The following is a 26,768-nucleotide window of genomic DNA, read 5'->3' as shown; positions in this document are numbered from 1 at the left end:
TACTGCGTTTTAGATTATGGGAAGCACTTCCAGTTTGGGAAAGTTCCACTCAAAAACACAGAAACAAATCATTCCAAATCATAAGGTGTCACTACAAAAAATCCTTATCCATGAGTTTGATTAAATGAGCTATAATATTTCCTTCATGTTCTCATATTCAGACTTCAAGAGAATAACGTGACATATTTTAACGTGACATGGTATAACAAGAATATCTGTGGCGAGAGCTCTTTCTAGTCGCTGAAATTCTTTTCCTCCTGATTATTTTCTTTTTTTCTTTTGTATTCCGCTGTAACAGTATGAAAAAAGACAACATATTCTGCGCATTTGTGGTCTGCTCTCCGGATTTAATTTATGATTTATCCCATTAATAATTCTCTGGAATGCACTAAGAATCTCTCGTTTTCCCCCAAATCCTCATGTCTATTTATTCCAGGGTTATTTTCACAAAGATGCTTTAAAATGTAATTGTCTCTCCTTTTCACTTAATCCCTATTAGCAGTGGAATGTTACTGGAATGTTTTTAAAGCAGGTAAATACAATATTTATTGTCTGTCACTTAATGTTCCAATTAATGATTTTTGATTGTCAATGTGTTACGTACATCATACAGACATTTTACTACAGTGATGTTTAACATGTCCATAATATTGCTGCGGAAATAATCGGGGGTTAAATTCTTTAAAAAAAAAAAGAAAAAAAGAAAAAAACCTCCTATAGCCTTTAAGCACATATGACACTAAGACATGCTGCTTTGAAAGTCTGCAACCTGTTTCTTCATTAATTTAACAGTGGAAATTATATGAATGCACACAAAAATAAAAATAAAATAAATGCATTGCATCAACCTCAAAGATGGTATAAAAAACAAAAGATATTTTTACTATAACATAAATTATTCAATACTGATAACTATCAATAACAACACAAAAATAGTAAAATCAAATTATTTTGAGTTATGACTCCATGTTGAGCACTATTCGTGAGTTACTGCATATGTAGAGAGTTGCAAATCTGCCAATTATAAGGTTTCTCTGTTCCATTGGACTAAACTGTATTAGACCTATGCAAAGAATCACACTTCTATTGTGCACAAATTTTTATTGTCACCCTGAATTTTATAAATTTTGTGCTAGCTACCAATCAGTATTATGTGGTGATGCTCTGTCATAGTTCAAGATAAGAATACTTCATGAGCCTCAACAATGTTCATTTTGGGTTTATAGACAAATCACATAGCAAGGAAATATATTGGTGTTATTTAAAAAGAACTCGACACAAAATACTAAAGGACACTCTTAACTAGAAAACTGAAACAGAGTAACCATGTAATACCGATGAGAACGGACAATGAGCTGAAAGAAACAGAGAGCTTAAATGCAAACAAACCAATCAACGAAATGAATGACAGGTGCACATGATAATCAAATCAATTAACGAGAAACCATAGAAACTAACAGAAAACTAGGTAACAGAACTAAAAACCCACCCAAAACAGACAAACACAGATTACCTGTTACATGTATCTTAACACACTTTAAAAAAGTACACTTTGTAATAATGTCAAATTAAAAGATTTACCTTAATGTACATTTTGAATAATTATGTTTTAATAATCTTTTGCTATAGTTATTTGATGTATTAACTAACTATACTAAAATAAATGTAAGCACTATTTAATTTTGCATTTAAATTAATATATCTGAAATGTACTAAATTGCAACTTCATCATTACAAAAATATGTGTAATTACAAATATACATGATATATATGTTGCAATAAAAAAATGACATAAAAAAATGAAAGTATACATTAATTTGCTTGTCAGTACACTTCACTCTTTCCCCGCCATTGTTTTTAAAAAAGAGTTGCCATCCAGCGGCAGCATTTTTTAATCACTGTAACAAAACTTTCAGATTTTGTTGTATAAATATCAAAAGAAAGAACAGAGCCTCTGCTTTTAAACTAACAAATATATATATATATATATATATATATATATATATATATATATATATATATATATATATATATTAGCTTTATTCATCCTTTTTTTAATCTTGAATGAGAGTTTCATAAAAAAAAAAAAAAAAAAAAAAAAATAACATTTTGAGCAAAAAGTTAAGAAAATCGTGTGCATAAACATGCATAAGCAATGCTTTTATCCAGGGGCGCCGTTGGCACGGGGGACAGGGGGGTCAGGACCCCCGCAGTTTTGAAAAGACAGAAATCGACCCCCGCACTTTTGATAAGGGCTGCTTCAATCAGTCACAATATATCATCTTTTAGCTTAGAATATTTTCTTTCAAATGAGACCATTTTCATGCTTTCGTTCGTAAATAATCAGCTGTTTTGTTGCGGATGTGAACAGGAAATGCGCCCTCGAACGGAGAAACACGCGATCTCCAAACCATCATCGATCAAAGCGTGCTAACGTTTTAGGACAGGTCGATGTTATATAAATCATGCCCGAACGTTAGCGTTTGTCAATCAAGCCAAACCGTCCATTCAGAAACCGAGAAATTTGAAACTTTAAGGTAAGGAGGCTGATCTCTCAGGTTGACGCGCGAGCTGGCTTGACTGTTTTCGTGAGGATTTATAGTTTATGGACTGTTTTGATTTCGGTAATTACATCTTGAAAGGCAAAAGCATTGATGGCATCTATAAAAGAGATATCTGAAATAGAAACGAAAGTGATATTGCCTCATCCAGTGGTGGACTCACGAGAGGAGATCTGTGCATTTAATTGGTATGTGTATTCTGTAATACTTAATTTACAATGCTTATCAGTGGCGTGCACTTTTGATCAGTGGCGTGCACTTTGAAAGTGAAAGTGCCTTTTGCGGTCGCATCGCGGTGCTCCCATGTTCCCGATGTGAACATAAAAACATGTTGTCGTAACAACCAAAGGCACTCTTAAGTTCAACTAATTTCATTTAATAAAAATTTAAGCTATAGTACATTTTTATTTAAAAATAACATGCAATAAAGTGTCTGAAAACCTTACATTCAGTTTGCACCTAAGTATATTCTTTTAAAGTACATACATTTTTATAATAAGGACTCTTTTTAAAAGTATGCTAAAGTGTACTTCTTTTTACATGGGTTTGGCAGATGCATATATCCAAAGTGACTTGGCATTTAAGGAACGTATGCAATTTATCAGTGAAAGACTTCCTTGAAATCAAACCCATGACCTTGGCGCAGTGCTCCGCTGTTTGAGCTAAAGGAACACTCCACTGAACACTCATAGTGTTCAACACTCACTGCTGACTAAATGTAAAAAAGGATAGAAAAGCTGCCACATTACTAATTAACACATTTTATTTACCGCAAATTGCTTATCAAAGAAAAACAAACAATCGTGGCATATGCTGTCAAAACTAATTATAGTACAGCAAAAATAAAGCAGAACCTTTGTGACCCACTCTACAACAATGTGGCTTCACAAATCTAGAACTATACCTGAAGCCGATACACACAGGTTCATAACACAGTAAACCTGGACCCATGAGCACTGGAAAAGTGAATATGGTTTAATGAGTCTTTAACCCAGTTTCTAAAACCCAGATTCGTTAAGCCCACAATGTCTGATGACACATATTGAGCACAGTAGAGGAAGCATAATGACACAGGCAGCCATCTTGTGAGAGTCTTCAGGTTTCGCAGTTTTTTTTAGCTATTTGCTCCTTTGCTGAAACCATTAATTCAAAATATATATATCTATATTCAAGGATGACACACCGTACTGAAATCACTGAACAGTGATACATTAAAAGAAGGGTAAAAACAAAACAGACCATACACTCAAAGAAAAAAATCTGTACAAAAATGGAAAAGATATAGGTAATTTTCTGCCAAGACATTTTTTTTAAGTTCGCGGACATTTCCAATACAAATTAATGTATACTTTCATTTTTTATGTCATTTTTTTATTGCAACATATATATCATGTATATTTGTAATTACACAAAATTACCTATATCTATATCTCAAAATAAAGTCTCACTAATTTGAATTAGGAATTCCCATGAATCATGTCATGAAACCATATCCACTTCACTATTCTCCTTCACAACACGTTACATGACAGATATGATGATGCCAGAAGACTGACTCATTACATATCTCATTTATGGTTAACCAGTCGCCATTTAAACAGCATATCATAGAAACATAGAGGCAAAGCTGATATCAGCAATCTCTGTTTAGTGTCAGGACAACAGCAGGGTTTCAGTACAAGTGATATTACTAAAATTAATATTTAATGATTTGTGAACTGCGAGACAGTCCTTAATCAGCTCTCCTTTCATTCAGATTATGAGGACCAAATTATCGTGTCTCTGCTAGAGAAGTCTTGGGGAGTAATTCAATAAGAATTACTTACACCAAGAATTACACCAAGGATGATAATTACAAAGATAACTTAACTATAATGATTCAATAATCATTCTAGTCATTTGACAATAGCGAAGTCCACATTAACAACACAGAAGAACAATATCATTGCAATCACTTTCAGAACAGATTTTTTTTTTCTCCAGCAGATGCCAATAAAACATTGATGGCCAATCAAAATCTATGCTGAATGCGTGGCACAATTCCCATCTTGCAGGTCAGCTCTCTGTTGTGTAGGATGCAGCAGATGCTAGTCCACATATATGCTTGGATATATGCCTGATTAAATCATTCTTCTCCATATTTTGATGAATTACTGCTGCTATGATAAACAGATAAATGTAGACAAGCATCTCTTTTAAATAGCACAATATTAATTGCAGCAGATAATGCGCTGATTTTGAGAACTATAATGTGGCAAAATCTATAATGTGGTAAATTTACACAGAAAGGAGGTGTGTTTGTATAGAAGGGAATTACAGTTACTTAATTTACGTAAGCATGTCATAATGTTATACAAGAGCTGATCCTTGCAAAAAAGAAGTACACTTTAGCATTTTTTAAAAATGTTTAAATATATTAAGACTTTTGTAATGAAGTTGCAATTTAGTTCGTTTAAAATATACTAACGTTAAAGGATTAGTTCACTTCAAAATTAAAATTTCCTGATAATTTACTCACCCCCATGTCATCCAAGATGTTCATGTCTTTCTTTCTTCAGTCGAAAAGAAATTAAGTTTTTTGAGGAAAATATTCCAGTATTTTTCTCCACATAGTGGACTTCACTGGGGTACAACACGTTGAAGGTCCAAATTGCAGTTTCCATGCAGTTCCCAGCTGAGGAATAAGTGTCTTATCTAGCGGAACAATTTGCCATTTTCTAAAAAAAAAAAAAAAAAAAAAAAAAAAAAAAGAAGACAAATTTATGTACTTTTTAACCACAAATGCTTGTCTTGCACCGTATCGTCTTGCTGCAATCCGCCATGCATTACGTAATCATGTTGGAAAGTTCACGGGTGATGCAGGCGGAATTAGGATGAAAAACTTAGACTTAGTCTTTGCACGTTCGCTTTGTAGACACTGGTTTGGTACTTTTGTCATGCATGACCTTTCCAATGTAATTACATCATGCGTGGCGCATCACAGAGCAGTGCAAGACAAGCACTTGTGGTTAAAAAGTATAAATATTTTTATTCTTTTTAAAAAAGTCAGATCGTTTCGCTAAACAAGACCCTTATTCTTCAGCTGGAATTGTGTAGAGCCCTTTGAAACTGTATTAAAACTGCAATTTAGACTTTCAATCATTGGCCCCCAGTGAAGTCCACTATATGGAGAAAAATCCTGGAATGTTTTCATCAAAATCCTTAATTTCTTTTCGGCTGAAGAGAGAAAGACATAATCATCTTTGATGGCATGGGGGTGAGAAAACTATCAGGAAATTTTAATTCTGAAGTGAACTAATCCTTTAAATCTAATATTGAATAACAGTTAAAGTAGTGTACGTATTTTACGGATGACAATAGATTAATAAAACACTATGACTTAAAATGCACTTTAAGGTAAAACATTTAATTTGACAACTACAAATCTTTTTAAAAGTGCACTTAAGTGTGTTAAGAAACATGAAAGTGTTTAGAACACTCAAGCAGGATTTTATTTTATTAATATTTTATCTGCATGTACAGTTTTTTGTTTTTTAAATATACTTTTAAGATTTGAAGTACACTACAAGTGCACATTCAATACAATTAGGCACACGTCTTTTCCACAGGGGATGACACTTGATTGCAAGTGGTTAATAATACTTTTGCACCAAGTGGAACAACCCGGACACACCTGAACTGTTTTTGCTACAATATCCGCTCCATCTTACCCATGTAAACAAAACAAAATAAATAAAAATAATTTTAAAAAATTAGAGAAAAGCATAGGCACAAATCATATTTATTTACAAAACAAATTTCAAGCATCTTATCAAAAGCATGCAGATCAAAAAGATCATAAGAACATTTCATTGAAGTGTGTCCAAATGTTTGACTAGCAATATCATCTGTGTTTTTGCAGTAATTTCCATAAAAGATGGTCTACTGATCTTACTCAAAAATGCTAAAAAGACCCCTTGCAGAACCAAACATGAGGAAAAATTATTCCATTCAGCTCTTTATCATTTTAGCTCTTTGATTTAATATTAATAAATAAATAAATAAATAAACTATGAACTTACCAACGATGAACCCATTCACAAACAATGGTAGGACCTTTTAAGAGTAAAATGTTCCAGATATCATTACACGGGTCCAGCTGATTATATTATTTTTTGTTCTGTACTAGAGTCTTATGCGGTCTTGGTTTTGGAGTGTGTCTGGAGCTCATGTAGAGGATAATCCTGCGGTGTTCCACTTGAATGGCTTAGACCGCATGAGGCAAGGGGTTATGGGGAGGAGCGAGAGAACAAGAGAAAGAGTGAGAGAGAGAGAGAGAGAGAGAGAGAGAGAGAGAGAGAGGAGTGGGTGGATAAGTTGTGCTGGGAGAGGGTGTGATCACACTCACACACTGGGGAACATTGTGATGGAAAGCTGCTGGGTTGCTCTGGTGAGGGAAAATGTCCTTAAACAGAGGTGACAGCTAAGGGGCCGTTTACACATCATTTTCAACTAAAAATTGAACTTTTTAACCATTGAATTGCCGTTCATTTACATGACAACTGCGTTTTGGGGGCCTGAAAATGCAAACTTTTGAAAATGGGATTAAAAGTGCAAGTTTTTGAAAAGTATGGCATTATCGTCTCCTTGTAAACAACAAAATGTGAATTTGTGAAAACGGAGACATCGTGTGCATACGTATTATTTTCATGCGTAGTGTTTCTTTACAAAGTGACATCCCCATCTACAGGCCTGGCATGAATAATACAGCATTTTTAGTCGTTTTTGGGGATTTGTGTGAACAGGGATCATTTTGGCAACGTTGTTCATCTGTAAGCGAAAAACGAAAAGATAAAACCTTTCTGTTTTTAGTGCATCGTTGTTGTGTAAAAGTACCCTTAAATAAATCCAGTGACGAAATAAAAGGTGAACTGAGGGGACAATGTTCTGGTTGACATGAATTGACACAGGAGGAGAGAGAGAGGAGAGAGAAAGACAATGTCTCATGTTCTGTGTGATTCTGGGGGTGCAGGGAGACATGTCATTATTAGCATGACATCACCTTGACAACAGAGTAATGTAATGAGAATACATGCCATGCAGGCAGCCTATTAATTTGCCACCCTTCAGTATTCATTTACAGATATTTAACAATACTTTGCTTGCTTGCTCTTATCTGTCTTTCCTTTATTTATATAAATAAGGACTGTCAATCAGTTATTCATTATTTAAATAATGTGGCAGATTAATTATAGGAACTAACAGGCTAAGTCATTAAATTGTTCATTTCCAAGGGACAAGCGGACTTGCAAAAAGACGTTTAGCATGTGGCACTTCAAGCTTGAATTTGACTTTACATACAGGTCAGAGAAAATTATGTTTTAATTTTTAAAAGTATAATTATATAATTTTTCTAAATGAATGTGTTGATAGCCCTAATGTTTATGTTTAGCAGCTACTTTTATTCACAGCAATTTGTAGTGCATTTAAGCTATACATTTTTATCAGTATGTGCGTTCCCTGCGGCCTTGCCATTGCTAGCAACCTGGTCTACCAGTTGAGTCATCTCAGCCTCAGATGTCACGGCTTGCCACGGATCGTTGGCTGAATGTCTGAAGCATAAGGCACACAAAATGGGAAACACTTTGGGAGTATGAAGTCGTCATCTAATTGGTTGAATTCTATACGCTTGGAAACAAAGCCATTGTAACGCCAAACCACCTCATGGAAGAAGAAAGTCGTCATGTTTATAACCGTGACAATGAACGCTTATCAGGATCAACTACATGCAGGATTTTCAAAAGTATGTCAAGTTCTTGAATGAATAATTTATTAGATGCATGCCGTTCTGTTATCATAGACACATTGCCTTTACAATTTCACATCCCTAAACAAAACAAAATGAACTGTAATTGGTTGCTTTACATGTCAGTCAGATGTCATCTTGGGCAATGAAAGCTGCGACGGAATCCTTCAACTATCAGTCTGAAGGTCTGACTAGTTGAGCTTCACGGAAACCAAAGAAGAGGGGAGAAATGGGATCAGGACAAAAAAATTGTGTGACCAATGTGAGAGCCATAATTAATTTCTGGAGCACATATGCTAAATGCTGCACTGCTTTGTTACATTTTAGTACATAATCTCACTATTTCTTGAATGGTTTTCTTTGAAAACACTTGGTGTTAACGAATTCCTAGTGCAGAGGTCTCCAAACTCAATCCTGGAGGGCCGCTGTCCTGCAAAGTTTAGCTCCAACCCCAATTAAACACACCTGAACCAGCTAATCAAGGTCTCACTAGGCATACAAGAAACTTTCAAGAAGGTGTGTTGGAAGCTGGTTGGAGATAAACTGCAGAACATCCAGGACCGAGTTTGGAGGCCTCTGGCCAAGTTAATGAAAACTATTGCACATACATGTAAACCTATTATAGTAAGCAGATTTCAGAGACTGCTGCTAAATATATCGCACCTGTCTCCCTGCAGGAACTGTGTTTGCAGGGTTTGCTGCAGACAAGTCTCATGAAATTACTAAGATGAGCTGTCTGATCCATAAGAGACTATTAGATGTTGAACAGTTATTTGTTATGGGCCCTTTGATAAGTTTTATATATAAGAAAGCACTGGCTTATATAAAATGCAAAAGTAATTAGAGTATCTGAAGGAAAGGTGCATCCATAATTCGTGCCCTCGCTTTTTGTATGCAAACACTCATTGCACCATTGCAAACTCTTGTCTATTACATGCAAAATGCATTTTCTCACAAATTGCATGCATTATCAGTTCAGAAATAAAGAATGTGAAACAAAAGAAAATGGATATTAGTACTTTAGAAGTTTCTAATTAAAAGAAAAAAAAAATACATTATATTACTTTTGTCCAAAGTCACTCACAGCACTGCATTATGATTTGCAATGCCTACTCTTACAGTCATTCAATGCGCTAAATTATTTGAACAGCTGAAAGGCAGTTAAAAACACTTATGATCATAATAAGTAAACTTGAACATTTAAAATTCTGAAAAGGTGTGTGACTGGATAAATCGTTGCTCTTTTCTATCATTAAAAGCTCAGATAATGCTCCTCTCCATCATTTGATGAATTATTGCTGCCATGATTGCTATAAAAAAAGTCTCATTTAAATACAAATCTGTTTGCTTTCCACAGTCAAGTGAGGTACAATCTATAATAAGCCTAATTTACATAGAAGGGAGGCATGATTGTGCTGAAAACATTGGCAATGACATAAAAGACACAATGCAGTGACACAATGCAGTGCAGATTTGTTTTGTAAAATATAGTTACATTTTGCAAATATATTATTATTATTATTATCTGCAATCATACACCGATCAGGCATAACATTATGAGCACTGAATGAATTAACACTGTGAATAACAATGAACAGTGAACACAGTGAATAGCATGTATGATCTCTTCATCACAGCACCTGTTAGTGGGTGGAATATATTAGGCAGCAAGTGAACATTTTGTCCTCAAAGTTGATGTGTTAGAAGCAGGAAAAATGGGCAAGCTTAAGGATTTGAGCGAGTTTGACAAGGGCCAAATTGTGATGCTTAGACGACAGGGTCAGAGTATCACCAAAACATCAGCTCTTGTGGGGCGTTCCCGGTCTGCAGTGATCAGTATTTATCAAAAGTGGTCCAAGAAAGGAACAGTGGTGAACTGGCGACTGGGTCATGAGCAGCCAAGGCTCACTGATGCACGTGGGGAGCGAAGGCTGGCCCGTGTGGTCCGATCCAACAGACGAGCTACTGTACTTGAGCTCAAATTGCTCAAGCAGTTAATGCTAGTTCTGATAGAAGGTGTCAGAATACACAGTGCATCACAGTTTGTTGCGTATGGGGCTGCATAGCTGCAGACCAGTCAGGGTGCCCATGCTGACCCCTGTCCACCGCCGAAAGCCCCAACAGTGGACACGTGAGCATCAGAACTGGACCACGGAGCAATGGAAGAAGGTGGCCTGGTCTGATGAACCACGCCGGGTGAGTGTGCGTCGCTTACCTGGGGAACACATGGCACCAAGATGCACTATGGGAAGAAGACAAGCCGGCGGTGGCAGTGTGATGCTTTGGGCAATGTTCTGCTGGGAAACCTTGGGTCCTGCCATCCCTGCTGATGTTATTTTGACACGAACCACCTACCTAAGCATTGTTGCAGACCATGTACAGCCTTTCATGGAAACGGTATTCCCTGGTGGCCGTGGCCTCTTTCAGCAGGATAATGCACCCTGCCACAAAGCAAAAATGGTTCAAGAATGGTTTGAGGAGCACAACAACAAGTTTGAGGTGTTGACTTGGCCTCCAAATTCCCCAGATCTCAATCCAATCGAGCATCTGTGGGATGTGCTGAACAAACAAGTCCAATCCATGGAGCCCCACCTCACAACTTACAGATATGTATATTAGAGTATATTACAGTTTTTCAAAATTGCTAAGACACATTTCTTGAAACCTTCACTAATGTTCTCACAACATTAAACACAAATCCAAAATTTCAAACTAAATTCACAAAACCCCTGACTCTTCTGGCAAAATCAAACAATCGCTTCAAAACCATTTTCAAACAATACTTTCAGATCATACACACGTCAGTCAATAGTATAAGCATTACAGATCATTCATTAGACACTACATCAAAAAATGGAGAACACAGCATCCAAAATGTTACAAAAAAAATGTATATTATATACAGTAAACAATTTTTGCAATCACATAAAGAAGTATAGTAATTGCAACTGAGTAAGGTGAATATATTGTGTACTATATGTACTGCAAGTATAGTATTGTACTGAATATTCAATAGTACTGAATGTCTGTATATTCAGCACTATACTGTAAAAATGCTGCGGTCCAACTGCAATTGTAAAATTGCAATTGTAAAATCAAGGTCCATGAGAGATTCATTCTGCCTGAGGACTTTGTCCCTATCACAGGCAATGTCGTCTCTTACCAGGCGAAGGGAAGAACCCTCTTTAAACCTTGCTCTTTCTCGTCCTCATCCTCCTTGTCCACCACCTCTTACACATACTCTTCCTCCTCTCCTTTTTTGATTGTTTCCCTCTATTGTTGGTATCAACATTCAGTACGCCTCTGCCACCTGTGCACTCTGAATTGGCTCATATTTTGTACAGTTGGTTTGATTATTAGAAACAAGTATGAACAATTTTGAATCATTGTGTGTAAATGATGACAACTGTGTTTTAGTTGTTTAACTTTTACAGCTTGTGTTTACCAGAATGTGTTTACTTTTTTGCTAAAAGAGTGCATTGGATTTGCGAATAGTGTCTAACTGCCTGAACTTGTTTAAGGTTTTACAGAAAGAGTGATTTATTCAACAAATTGGTTTAGACTAGTGAGAATTTGGTTCAGGGAATGGGATTTAGTGTCTTAGCAATTGTGAAAAACTGTAATGAATTTAAATCTTTATTGTTGTTAAAATTAATAATCTCAATTAAAATAAAATAATCATTATTGATAAAGTACAGAGTAATATACCTGTACATTATATTTTCATTTTACTTGAAATATGCAAAGGGTACAACAAAACATAAAGCTTTAGCTTCAGCTATGCTCAAACTAATTGAAAATGATGGGAAAATCAAACTAAATTCAATCTTTTTTTTTTTTTTCCTTTTTTTTTTTTTCAGACTGGTCCAGCTAATGCACTGTGTTCTTGAGTAAATAAAAGAGTTGATAACTCTGTCAAAAATATTTTAATTGCAAGGTGGGACTTCCATTCCTATACCTGCCATATTAGAGCATTGCAATTCCTCTCAATCATATTTCTGAATCGTTCATCTCCTCTCTCTGTCTTTAGTAAAGAAAATGACTCTTGGTTGAACACTTTGGGGTCAGTAAATTTGCTGCTTAATGTTGAGAGTCTGGGATAAACAAAAAGACTGAGGAAAAAAAAGATAATTATATGTGAGGTGTAGCAAGTGTTGTCAGTGATATGGCGAGGGAGGAGTGTGTGTGAGAGAGAGAGAGGCTGATCACCCAGGTGAGCTCTGGCTATAGTCCATTATCTAAGCAGATCAGAGCAGAGACGCCACAGCTAATAACTGAGGAGCTTACAGCATGTAAGAAAAGCATGCTGGGAGTTGCCAGGAAACAGCACTCTCTCAGATATAGCTTTCATCAGAAGCAGCCTGATAGGCTGAGCTGTGATTAAGCAAGTCATGTGACTGGAGGTTCAAGGGGTCTGATGTAATGTGGAAGAACGGCCATTAAGAGATTAATCATCAGAGAGAGAGAGAGAGAGACTGTGTGTTTGTGATCCTCTGGCAACACAGTGATCGTTCGCAACATCTATTTTCCGGAATGATTTTGTGATTTAAAAATTCACTAAGCACAAGTAAGTAAACATGAAAACTAGAGATGATCTAGTGGTTGGACTGCACCTTAAGATGTTTAGTGTTTTGTCTCAGCACGTCACACACTCGTGATGCTCCCACCAGCCAGTTGGCAAGAGAAAGCGTGGCCAAAATCAAGATAAAACGTACCAAAACGTAAAGAGAAACAGAAGACGGGATGTGAGATGTAGATACTCTTCAAAGCTATAGTCCCAACTATTTACCTGAATGAGAGTAATATTTTAGTTTCTTTCATGCAGTACTGTCACAGATCATCACTCCTCGCCAACGCCAGAGGAAAACCAGACCAGAGGAAAAAACTGTAGATTATTGATGTGCCAGTAAACTAATTCATTTGTACACTGTAGTATTTTTTTATATATTAAATTACTTTTTAAAACAATAGTTCATACGGAGACCCTCAAAACTCTATATGTTATAAATGTAAAAGTAAAAATATTGTCTGTATGTACTCGAACATGAATATTTTTGCTCATTCAATTCAAGAGTACATAGATCTGTTAAAGGGGTGGTTCATTGCGATTTCACTTTTTTAACTTTAGTTAGTGTGTAATGTTGCTGCTTGAGCATAAACAGTATCAATGCAAAAGGAGATATTGACTTATAAAGTTATGGCAGTTTTAATGCTTACAAAAACGACCGGTTTGGACTACAACGAGCTTCTTCCCAGGTTGGTGACATCATAAACCCTGCAATTAATGCTGCATTCCAGACAACCCGAAACCCGTGTTTTTCCAACCTTCTACCCGTGAAAGTGCACTGGAATGGCAGTAAAAAACCTGTGACTTCCCACCAGTGAACTCGTACTAGATCGATGTACTCCCAGTTCCGCACTCTGATGTCACATGGCCCACGAAACAACAATGGCAGCTCCTACGGATGCGGTGTTTATGCAAGTGGTGCACGGTGAGAAATAGACTTTAGGACAATATAATGTTGCAATCAAATTAATAATAATATAATAATATAATACATCTAGCTACCACAATTCCTTGCATTCAGGCAGTTTGGCGTGACTTGCCTGGAACGCTACAAAGTTGTGAGTCGTGGTTTGAAGTCGTGACTTACGGGCTCAATAACCTGCCCAGAAAGCAGCATAATGGTGTGTTCAAGTCCTCCTGGGAAGTTGTGTTTACGACGGTAGGTGCGTTCAAGTCACTTTCGTCAGAGTATGATGGCGGTGTGCCTTCTCTAAATTAATTACACAAAATAACAACACTTCTAGTTCTAAAAAATGTAGAGCAAAGAATGTGCATTGGTTGTATGTTGCTTTTTTATGTTTTTTATTAATTAATGAAACCATTGTAAACTTTATCGTTACATATTATATTGATATATTATGATGCTATCGTATTTTTTGCTGGGAATTAGCTTTCTTCGTTGTAAATAGAAAAGCCTGACAAAGTCACTGGTAAATACCTATAAGTATTGTGGTATTTCGCCATGTTTCTCACTGACATGCCCCCAACTCGTTCAGGCTTAAAGAAAATCCCTAGCTCCCTGGTCTTTAGCCTCCTTGTTAGAGCGCCTGCCTCCCATGCGGATGGGCCCAGGTTTGAGTCAAGCTGTGTTTTCGTGATAACGAAGATGGGATGTAGACATATAAGTTATTCGATTGAAAGAGCAAAAAAGAGGGCAAAAAAGAGACAATATCTCCTATGACAACTTGCAGTGCTACATATCAGCAAGGCTGAGAAAAGAACATAACCCCGCAGACAAAGGCAATGGGTAAATGCTGTCAACATTAACTTTCTGGTTATTATATATATATATTAAGGTTTTGGTTAATGATAATAACCCTGCCTTGTGAATATAAATACTTTGTAAGAAAGAATAATTTTTTTGTCAAATTATCATCCCATGATGAGGCCTATAACTTTTACAGATATGCATTCCCATTTATGAAACACAAGCAGAATTTAAAATTATATAAAAAAAAGAAAGAAAAATTAAGGCCCAGACTGTGTACACTACTGAGCTGCCTGTCAGTGAGCTTAAACAAAGACAATATACACACATTAGTTTTAATATAAAAGAGAAAGACATTGTCCCATTTCCTAGGAATAATCTGCCACACAACAATACATATAAACAACAAGCTAGTCTGTAGAACAGATGTTCACTGTCCTACTGGAGAAACTATTCCCTGAAGCAGGTGTTGTTATTAAATCAAGCAAACTCATCACTTCTGTTTGGGCATGCTTCAAAAACATTTAAAAAGATAGTAACTACACATGCAATAAAATATATTTACTAATGGACAAACGTGTCATGCATTTAAGCTAAGTACCGGATGCCTTATTGGATGAGATCCCTCCATGTATATTGTTACCATTAGCATAAAGCTATAGACTACCAAACACTAAATGCTACAATGGCATACACAATTCACATCTGTACATCTTTTACTACAAAGGAAAATGTAGGCCATGTCTTAAAACCTATTGACCTGGCTCACTGTCTACAGCCTATATGAGCTCTCACATTCTGATTGATATGGACCTAATACAAGTACCATGTGTTTTTGGATATGGTATTATTACCCCCCTTTTTTGGACATGCAGTACAGTAATAATTTTTGGTCATGTAAAACTGCTATCATTGCTTTTTTCTTTTTTTTTTTTAAGTATAATGGAGAACCATTATAAATACCATGGTATATAAATGGTTGACATTCAGTGCCATGGTAAATATATAAATACCATAGTATTACCATTTGATACCATCATTATGCTGATAGGGCTACAACACATTTGAAAGGGTGGGGAGGAAAAGTCACTCATGCCATGCCAATAGCACTCCTCACATGAACCGTGCGAGAAACTAAGCTCATTTTAACCAAGCGGTCAAGGTTTGGCTGGTTAGCATGGTCCAGTTAACACCTGCTGGTAAATGCGCTAACTACACAATTCTGTGGGCAACAGGCATCTTTCTCCATTGACAACCATTCAAAGCTAACTGTGCTTTCTGACAAAATTAACACATTTGAAAAATTTAGCAAGCAACATATACTGCAAATTACAAAGATTTTTTATAGATTAATGGGAATGCTAACTAGCCCTGTCCAAGTATTATTGATCTCTTTATTTCTATCTTTAGCTAAGCTAACAACCTACTTTGACATAACAATTTGAACTACAAAATTACATTGAATACGGAGCATACGCACATAGTGGTTGGCATTTTTATGTATAAACCTCCTAATACTTTATTTACTTTAACTAATTAGTAAAAATGTATTTCGTAAGTCAGTATTTTGAAATATTTCAAATATTGAACATATATTGAGCATATATTGAATTCAAATATTGAGATATTTCTAAGTCTTATTTGCGACAGGCTTTGTGTAGAGAGCATGCTGAAAACAAAATGGTTTTTGAACAGTAGTTGTTTTTACAGGGCTTAACTAATAAGAGGTCTAAATCCTGTGTTCGAAAGATGTTAGAAACTTACTCATCTCAACTCAATTGACACTGATTCTGTGGAAGACATAGAGAAGATGGTGGAATTAATGGATTGTGTTTTGGGACACAAAAAAGGATTCATGTTCCCAAGTCAGGGTTTAAGCTAAAGTATGGCTGCTATTGTTTACCTGACCCTTATTATCCAATGAGATTTACAGTTTATTTAATACAGGGACAGCCACCCTGAAGAACCTGGAAGCTAAATGTCTTGCTCAAGGGCTCAATATTGAAAGGTTATATTCCAGTACCTGGACTAATCCCAAGTTAGACTAGTTTTTATTGTAACAACAGGTGAACAAGTGTCTATGTGTTTTACCTAATCTCTGATCAGTTTTATACATTTGTAGATGTTTTAATTATGATAATTAAATAGAATAATAGTAGTTAATAGTGTCTTATTGGCCTGTTTAGCTGAGCCATCCAACAAACAAAACAAGCCCTGAAAATTGATAAAAGAACACATATTATACAGACACTTGACATTTAATCTTATTAGATAATTAGTTAATTGCATTTGATAGATTTTACTTTCAATAAAACATTTGCAATGGGTTTATAACAGGTGTTTTTATGCAAATTTGACCTGAGCTTTTGTTGCATTTACACTGTTCAGACCAGCAGGCGTCACCAGTGTGTGGCGTTTCGAACGCTTCGAAACAGTGAATCATTTTGCGAAGCAATTGGTTCAACTGATTCAAAGCTTTGAAAAGCTTTGTTTCTCCCAACGCTAGCCATGAGCAGTTTATTGTAATTAAACAAATACAAAATAAACAGAACTAAACAATGATATGAACTTGAGCAGACATGAACTTTGAACCATGAAACCAAGACTCACAGATAGCGGATTGCATTTAACAATACACAACAAGCAAAAGTGGCAAACATGAGGGCTTAAATACAGGGACAGGGGAAAATCAATGACAATGACACGAGATGAACATGATCCAATGAAAAGACAGAAATGATAACAAGATAACAAGCCAATGAACCAACAAAACTATGACACATCAACTAGCAGGAAACAGAGGTCACATGACAGGAAAGACATGACTAGATCACATGAGAGAAGCAGGGAATCAAATAACATGAAAACTTAGAACATTAAAACAAGCAACATGAACAAAACCCTAAACAGACATCACATGACATATGTACATGGGTTTAGCAGTAGACTACTCAGCCCAAAAATGTACCGTCTTCAGCTCTCCAGCACTATAATGTCTACATATAAAAGATGACGCAGGTGAGAAACAAAATCTCTACATTACTAGATTAATGCTGCTTGCATTGTTATAAATAACAGTCATGTCCCATTTGCTTTTGTTTCTAGTCCAGCATCTGGACTACTTGCTTAGTATAAAGGTGGTTCATAAATTGAACTCAAACAGAACAGGCACAGAAACTCTTATGGCACAATGAATTGGCAGTGCTACTGCACATTGGACAACTGGTGAAGCTAGAATGGACATTCTTGACATGCAAAGAAATAGTAGTATAATACACTTCGGTAAAGTTGGTTTTATATTCGCACATTCGGACTTCTGATAAATTCAGACTTTCCAATAAATGTGCAATAAATTAATGTTTGCGAATTTTAAGCAGCGACATGATATTGACAACCAACGATTGTCAACTTACAACATTTTTCACAGTCGATCAAAATAGGCAAGTATTGTTTTAATGGCATATTTACTTGTGAATGTCCACTGAATGTCCAATGTAGTGTGATTAACAAGACTATTGAATACGGATGTCCGAATGTGCGAATATAAAACCAACTTTACCGAAGTTATAATACTAGTAGTAGTTGTTCATAGAGGTGATCCATTCACTTCATTGTAGCAACTACTGTCTATGCAGGTCTCTCTGTAACTTAGCGAAAACCCATAATCTTTTATTTAACTCAAAACAATTGGTTGTGCAAGATGGAATTAATTTGTTTTCTCATCACATTCTGCTACAATAGACCTTTGTACTAATAAAATATATAATACATTGTAAGTTGCTTTAGACAAAGGCATCAGCCAACTGCATGAATACAGTTTTCACTGAAGATTATAAACTGCCTTGGCAACCCTCTACGGACACACTGAAGCTCAAGTCGCCATTGGCTAGTACATTTTTATTTTACTCAACAGACTTTTTACAATACAAGAACAATGCAAATGAAACAATTCTACATAAATACGATATAAAATATAAATATAAAATATCAATTTCAAACACTATTAAAGGCAAGTAAACAGTCTATAATAAAATAAGAGCAAATAGTCAAACTACAAACAATAGCACACATAAACAACAGAAAAATTATACAAATTAAATAGTGCTTTTCAGGTTTTTCAGGTAGATCTAACAGTAGTTAGATACAGATTAGGTAGATTATGTACAGAAATTGAATAAAGTAATTAAATGTAAAATAGCACTGCATAGTCTTCACTGTAAAATTAAATATAGATGAATCCTTATTAAAGGTGCCCTAGAATCAGAATTTGAATTTACCTCGGCATAGTTAAATAACAAGAGTTCAGTACATGGAAAAGACATACATTGAGTTTCAAACCCCATTGTTTCCTCCTTCTTATGTAAATCTCATTTGTTTAAAAGACTTCCGGAAAACACTCGGATCTCAACATAACACCGACTGTTACGTAACAGTCGGGATCATTAATATGTACGACCCCAATATTTGCATAATGCCAGCCCATTCGACGCATTAGACAAGGAAAGGCAGTATTAACGGCTGGATCTGTGCACAGACAAGGTAAGCAAGCAAGAACAACAGCGAAAAATGGCAGATGGAGCAATAATAACTGACATGATCCATGATATCATGATATTTTTAGTGATATTTGTAAATTGTTTTTCTAAATGTTTCATTAGCATGTTGCTAATGTACTGTTAAATGTGGATAAAGTTACCATCGTTTCTTACTGTATTCACGGAGACGAGAGAGCCGTCGCTATTTTCATTTTTAAACACGTGCAGTCTGTATAATGCATTAACACAACTTCATTCTTTATAAATCTCTCCAACAGTGTGTAATGCTAGCTTTAGCCACAGAGCATAGCCTCAAACTCACACAGAATCAAACGTAACCATCTAAATAAATACTTTACTCACATAATTCGAAGCATGCATACAGCATGCATGACGAACATCTTGTAAAGATCCATTTGAGGGTTATATTAGCTGTGTGAACTTTGATTATGCGATGTATATATAGTCGAGAGCTTGTGGGGCAGAGGAAGCGCATCTCTTAAAGGGGCGGCGCGCTGAAAAAATCAGTGCATAGTTAATGATGCCCCAAAATAGGCAGTTAAAAAAATTAATAAAAAAAAAATCTATGGGGTATTTTGAGCTGAAACTTCACAGACACATTCAGGGGACACCTAGGACTTATATTACATCTTGTAAAAAAACAATCTAGGGCACCTTTAAAGAGCACTTTTTTTTTTTTTTTGCAGTAAGTCTATTGTTTGATTAACATTATATAATGATCTGTTTATATTCGCTTAATACATATTCGACTATGTTTATTAGGATACTTGCAAAGATGGACATTTTGACATAACTTTGTGTGAAAGAGAGCTCAATTCAGTATTCACGTGCTGTCAGACGAGGCTTTTTTGGCACGTGCTTCAGATGTGCAGTTTGCGCACACAAAACGTCTTAATTGGCAAGGCTTAAAAACACGTGCAAATGATCAACTTTCATGACGATGCAGCACTGGTCCAACAGTTCTGCCAACGAGCCCTACATGTGATCTCTCTTTCCTCACAGCGAGTGCACACGCGTGAAAGAAAGGACAGAGGGCGCTATTAGCCAAGTGATGGTGTGTAAAGCTCAGCAGGAAATGAAATTATATCTGTGCTAAACTTTTTTTTTTTTTGGCCTCCAACTCATTTACAGATGACTGTAATCATACAATTTACTAGCCATTGGCTAATTAAAGACATTTTTTAGTTGCCTCTAGTGAAATTTGGTCGCATATGCGAGTGATTTCCTCGCATTATAGAGAGCTGCTCAGGTCCAAAGTGTGGTATATTTTTGAGTCCATTCAATTCCCCTTCAAAGACTCAACTTTCTAAGACAAACAACTCAAATGCTCAACAAATATAATGATAATTGACAAAGAAAACTGGCTAAGAACAGTAACAATGACATGACATCCATTTCTGCACAATAATGTATTCACCATTTACCTTTCCTAAAGCACTGAAAAGTCAATGCTTTGCATTTATGCAGATTGTAAGTTCATTGCTATCATCCTAACCGCCAGTCTAAGAGCTTGTGTAACATGGAAACTCATCATTATGGTTCATAAATAGTCTTTCAATGCATCCATGGTTTGTGTTGTGTATTCATCACTTTTACTTAAAATGGCAGTCGACTCCACTGATGGGTTGTGAATTTCATCCCATCCTCTTCATTACAAATATTACCATAAATAGACTCAATTAATAATGTTGTAAATGATTTACTATTTTGCTGAGTACACACTCTGTTGAAACTTCATGTCAGTTTGTTTCCTTTGCTCTCTGTGGAGCACTTACAGCATCTGTAACTGAAGCAGCAGTTTCCTTTTTAAAACTGTTTTTCAGCAGATCTAGCTGCTTTTTAATGAGCTTGCTCAGTTGAACAATTTCCCAAACATCAGTTCAGGTTATGTTACAAACAGGATGGGTTTGTGACCTCTCTGACTTTTATGTTGGCTGTGTAGTCCACTTCTTTCTTCAACAATGACATTTTCTTTCACATTTCTCACAATAAGTAACAACCTAAATTGACCCCCAAGAAAAGGTTTGTGAAGTCACTCATCCTCACCCAGTTTCCTAAGAAACCTTTTTTTCAATAAACTCTAAAAATGGTAAAGCAATTTATCAACAGACTGTTTTTGCAAGAAAAATATAATATCACTTATGATAATCATCTCTGTCAGTTTTTCTACGTTGAAATCCTTAAATATTATCACCGGACTAGTCACCAAGTCACAAATCGTTGCATCACTAGTCACCCCTAACTACTACCACTGCTTGGGCTGCAGCCAGAATGAGATAAGAAGTCAGCATTTCCTTGTTTGTTCTGAAGTTCTGAGTGGTAGAATCATGTAAAACACAATGACGAAATAAAGAATGTAATCTATATACACACAATATGGGAACTGACTTTGTGAAGCATATAGTTCAGAGTTATCCAAACTAATATGTGCATAGTAGACATATTGTAATCGGTTTAGATTGCAAGGGGACTTTCCCAGGTCTTAGTGACTGTGGAGCTTCCTCCACTCTCTTGGTGGTTTTTCTCCACCCAATGTGCTTATCAGATCAGTGTTGTTCCAACATGTCTCTGGACCTCTCAAAGGTCTTCATGATGCATGAAGAGAGAGCAACTTGTCCTTGAAGTATGTAGGCCAAGGATGCCTACTGAGGTTCCCCATCCCAGGAACCCTCCAGTCTAGTGTTGGAACTGTAGATAAGGCCAAAGACTACGGAACTGATCAGTTACAAAAAAAACAAACAAACAAAAAAAAAAAAACAGTTCAGTTCAGGACTAGTTCCACTTTGCATCTCCATTGTGTTGTTCAATTGGACCTCCAATGATTCCCATAGCTGCTTCATCAGTCTGTAGTTCACTTCAGTTGTTATCTCCAGACCTTACCAGAAGCCAAAAATAAAGGTTCTTTTTTGGCATCTATGCTTCCATGAAGAATCTTTAACATTCACAGAAACTTTCCATTGCACAAAAGGTTCTTTCTAAAGGAAAAATGTTCTCTAGATTCTTAAAATGTTCTACAAACTAAGAAAAAATGGGTTATTTTAAGAACTGTTGGCTACTTACTTACTTTAAGAACAAATGGCTATTCTATGACAGTGCTTCTCAAATCTGTCCTAGGGACCCCCACTACAGCACATTTTGCATGTCTCTATCAAATACACCTGACTCAGATCATCAATTCATTAGCAGAGACTGCAAGACTTGAATTAAGTGTGACTGATGAGAGACAAACCCAAAATGTGTAGTGTTGGGGGGTCCTCCTGGGCAGGTTTGAGAATCACTGTTCTATGGCATCACTGTGAAAACCTTTTGGAGCCTTTATTTTTAAAAGTTCTTGAGCTCCTGGTCTTGTTCAGCAAATTGGTTTCCTTCAAAGCCATGTGATTAACAGAAATCCAGTCTCCTTGAAGCCATTCTTAAAATTCCCCATAACTTGTATTGTCCACAACCCCACATTCATTACTGTAATGGCCAGCCATTATCCAGCTTCAAGTTGGGGATGAGATGTACCTAATTGCCCAGATAGATTTAACAAAGTCCGAAATTAGCACTTATCAGTGTTATCAGTGTTCAACATGAAACATGATTGCAATCCCTAAACTTAAAATACGACCACTGCTGGACAAATAAGTGCCCTATACAGAATTCTGAAACCTAACGAATTGGCGTAACTTTATTTTAAAAGTGGGTGAGACAGGAGTGAGTGAGTGTGAGTGTCTGTTGGGGTGGGGTTCCAGAAATGAATTTCAGTAATACACTGAGTTTAATTTATCAAGATAATATTCAACAATATTACAGGTCTCCATGTATGCCTGTATCATTGTATGAGAACTGAACTGAGCTGGACATCACAGTTTTCTCCAGAGCTGCTGTATAAATAAACTAAATTAATAACTAATGATTTTCACAATGGAAATGAAACAACACTGAACTTACTTAAGCTGGACAATGACATTATTTTCTTCTAGAGCTTCTGTACAGCCAAAACAAACTTTGTTGCATTATTTTCCTATCATCAATGTAAAGCTTCTTTGAAACAATCTATATTGTAAAAAGCTCTATATAAATAAAGGTGACTTGATTTGACATAGAACTCATGTGATTGTATAATCCTTACATCTACTAATACAATATGTTGTTAGTACAGAGATTCTTCACGTTAGTGAATAAATATATAGATCCGCTATTCAACATAACACATTCCAGCACCAGATCACCTCTTATTTAACACAAATGAACAAAATTAATACTCTGACTTCTACTTGCTGTATAAGTAGGTAGCAGAATGCCAGTCTTTCTTTATCATTTCTTGGTAAAGACACAAATTCCAGTATACAGATAAGCTATAAATAACTTTCTAATATTACTTTTGCTTTCCAGTGTGCTGAGTGCTTTAAACACAAAGCTGACTTTATAAAGTCCAACTGCACATACGTCATAAACACAGGTAAATGCTGCATCAATTATCTACCTAAACCCCCCCACCCGACAAGATTAGGTCTTAAATGATTAATCCGTTTAGTTGACTAGTGAAGTCTGTAGCCAATTAATTCTGTCATTAAATAGACATTTAGCAGTCATTAATATGTTACTGCATTTGAAAGCTATTGCTATTATAGTCATCGATCTAATTCACTAAAAATCATTACAGTGCTAAGTGAACTGTGTTAGACAATTGACCAAACTTTAGTTCAGGCTTGTTAGCTCTGAGTAACTCTTCTGTAAATTAACATGTTTTGCAATTTTTTAAAAGGGACATATCATGAAAATTTGATTTTCTGTGTTTAAGTGCTGTAATCGGGTCCCAGGTGCATCTAACCACCCAGAAAACATGACAAGGACAAGCCAGTAACTTTGTTTTGGCAAGCCTTTCTCTTCAAGCATGTTAAAAAACAAGCTGCTCAGATTTTGCTCCTCTTGTGACGTAGGAAGGGGATCTTATTATAATATTATCGCCCCTTAATCTGCATGTTTCCACCGACAGTGCCATCATTTTGTTTTCGCAAGTGAAAACGGTGTACCAGTTCTAAGGCCATGGCAAAAGTTGCAAAGCAAAGCATGCTAACTGTTCTGTCGTTGGCTGCACAAATGAGCACGGAACACTATTTAGAGTCTTGTTAGCCTGCAAGTTGACCCTGGCAAGCTCGATTGCTAAAAAAGGAACATTTCTGTCCAAGCGATATTTTGGAAAAAATATTAGACCATTCACAGCATTTGATAGCAATCATAAACATTAGCCTGGTGTGTATGGCTCTGTTTGGTAAACAGGTACGCTATGCATTGTGGACATCCATACGGGTATTGCACAAAAGATTAACATGACGGCACATGCTAGACGATGAGTTGAATCAACTCCACAGCAACTACATAAATTTATCCACTAACCATTCAGAAACGTCCAGTTGCATTCCAAAAGTTGTAACTTCTTCCTGTGTCTTTCTATCAGTGTCCGACAATGTAAGGCTGAACACCGCTACCTGACAATCGTCATGTTGGCTGCGTGTGAGATTCTCCAGCTTTGTTGTTGTTGAGCAACACCCAAATAGGGGCAAATTCGACAAGCTATAATACATGATCTGTGGGGTATTTTTAGCTGAAACTTCACAGACACATTCTGGGTCACCAGAGACTTATATTACATCTTGTGAAAAGGGGCATAATAGGTCCCCTAATTAATTGGTAATTTTATGTATAATCCGATATTGGTTTCGGCATGTAATCTTGGAACAATTCAAATGCCAAATGTCTTACCTGTTTTTGTGTGGCTACCATAAGCTGCAAAAAAGAATTTTGCTTTTAATCATTCTATAAAAAGATCAAACTCCTTCTGGGTACAACATGGAAAAATGCAAGTAATTTTATTTTTACACAGCCACAAAGAAGACATATCTTCTTATTTATCTTATGTTTTTAAACTAAATGCTTTCCAGTATAATCAACAGAATCATCTGTTGCAACAATTAGTTAACAGGTGCTAGCCACATTATTATCATTGTCTGTCTGAAATAAAATGATTTAATTTACAAATATGTTACCCTTTCTGACTGTTATATCCATTCCAGGTTGTGAAGTTTTTGATCTACTAATTTAAATAATTTTTCAATTCTATTTTATACACAGCCGTATATATAACTTTATAATAATATACACCGATCAGGCTTAACATTATGACCACTGACAGCTGAAGTGAATAACACTGATTCATCACGGTACCTGTTAGTGGGTGGGATATATTAAGCAGCAAGTGAACATTTTGTCCTCAAAGTTGATGTGTTAGAAGCAGGAAAAATGGGCAAGCGTAAGGATTTGAGTGAGTTTGACAAGGGCCAAATTGTGATGGCTAGATGACTGGGTCAGATCATCTCCAAAACTGCAGCTCTTGTGGGGTGTTCCCGGTCTGCAGTGATCAGTATTTATCAAAAGTGGTCCAAGCAAGGAACAGTGATGAACCTGCGACAGGGTCATGGGCGGCCAAGGCTCATTGATGCACGTGGGGAGCAAAGGCTGGCCGTGTGGTCTGATCCAACAGACGAGCTACTGTAGCTCAGATTGCTCAAGAAGTTAATGCTGGTTCTGATAGAAAGGTGTCAGAATGCACAGTGCATCGCAGTTTGTTGTGTATGGGGCTGCATAGCTGCAGACCAGTCAGGGTGCCCATGCTGACCCCTGTCCACCCACCACCAAAAGTGCCAACAGTGGGCACGTGAGCATCAGAACTGGACTACGTAGCAATGGAAGAAGGTGGCCTGATCTGATGAATCACATTTTCTTTTACATCACGTGGATGGCCGTGTGTGTGTGCATCGCTTACCTGGGGAATACATGGCACCAGGATGCACTATGGGAAGTAGGCAAGCCGGCATAGGCAGTAGGTGCATCCCAATTTGCGTACTTATGCACTATTCTATGACGTTATTAAGTAGAAATAGTGCAAGTAGTGTGTTCACACAGAAAATTTCAAAAAGAAAAAGTGCACTTTAAATACCCGGATGATGCACAAAATTAACAGAAAAAATGAAGTGTGAAATGTTGGACACTTCATGCACTCAACTGTTGCAGCTTTAATGACGTAGCGGAGGGAGAGGGGGTATCGGGATCCGTTGTTAAATGACAAAATAACCTTATACAATTCACGCACTACATGGATGAGTACATAGTGCATAAGTACATAGTGTATAGTGCGTCATTTAGGACACAACTAGTGTGATGATTTGGGCAATGTTCTGCTGGGAAACCTTGGGTCCTGCCATCCATGTGGATGATACTTTGACATGTACCACCTACCTAAGCATTGTTGCAGACCATGTACACCCACGATATTCCCTGGTGGCTGTGGCCTCTTTCAGCAGGATAATGCGCCCTGCCACAAAGCAAAAATGGTTCAGGAATGGTTTGAGGAGCACAACAACGAGTTTGAGGTGTTAACTTGGTCTCCAAATTCCCCAGATCTTAATCCAATCGAGTATCTGTGGGATGTGCTGAACAAACAAGTCCAATCCATGGAGGCCCCACCTCGCATCTAACAGGACTTAAAGGATCTGATGCAAACATCTTGGTGCCAGATACCACAGCACACATTCAGGTGTCTAGTGGA

The 26,768-nt window shown here is 36.5% G+C and overlaps 1 protein-coding gene across 3 annotated transcripts in view; it reads right to left on the bottom strand.

Moving 5' to 3' along the window:
• Window positions 1-26,768, bottom strand: part of pacsin1a (protein kinase C and casein kinase substrate in neurons 1a) — a 57,967-nt gene that overhangs the window by 24,768 nt on the left and 6,431 nt on the right. The window contains exon 1 of one of the 3 annotated variants that reach the window (XM_048179868.1): window positions 6,623-6,808. The exons of the other annotated variants lie outside the window; for them this stretch is intronic. The gene's annotated coding sequence lies outside the window, so the exon portion shown is untranslated. Of the gene's footprint in view, window positions 1-6,622; window positions 6,809-26,768 lie in introns of those variants that run through there. 3 annotated transcript variants of the gene reach the window in all.

Source organism: Megalobrama amblycephala, unplaced genomic scaffold, assembly GCF_018812025.1.
Source record: "Megalobrama amblycephala isolate DHTTF-2021 unplaced genomic scaffold, ASM1881202v1 scaffold383, whole genome shotgun sequence".
Taxonomy (NCBI): domain Eukaryota; kingdom Metazoa; phylum Chordata; class Actinopteri; order Cypriniformes; family Xenocyprididae; genus Megalobrama; species Megalobrama amblycephala.
This window is presented reverse-complemented; position numbering and strand designations above follow the sequence as displayed.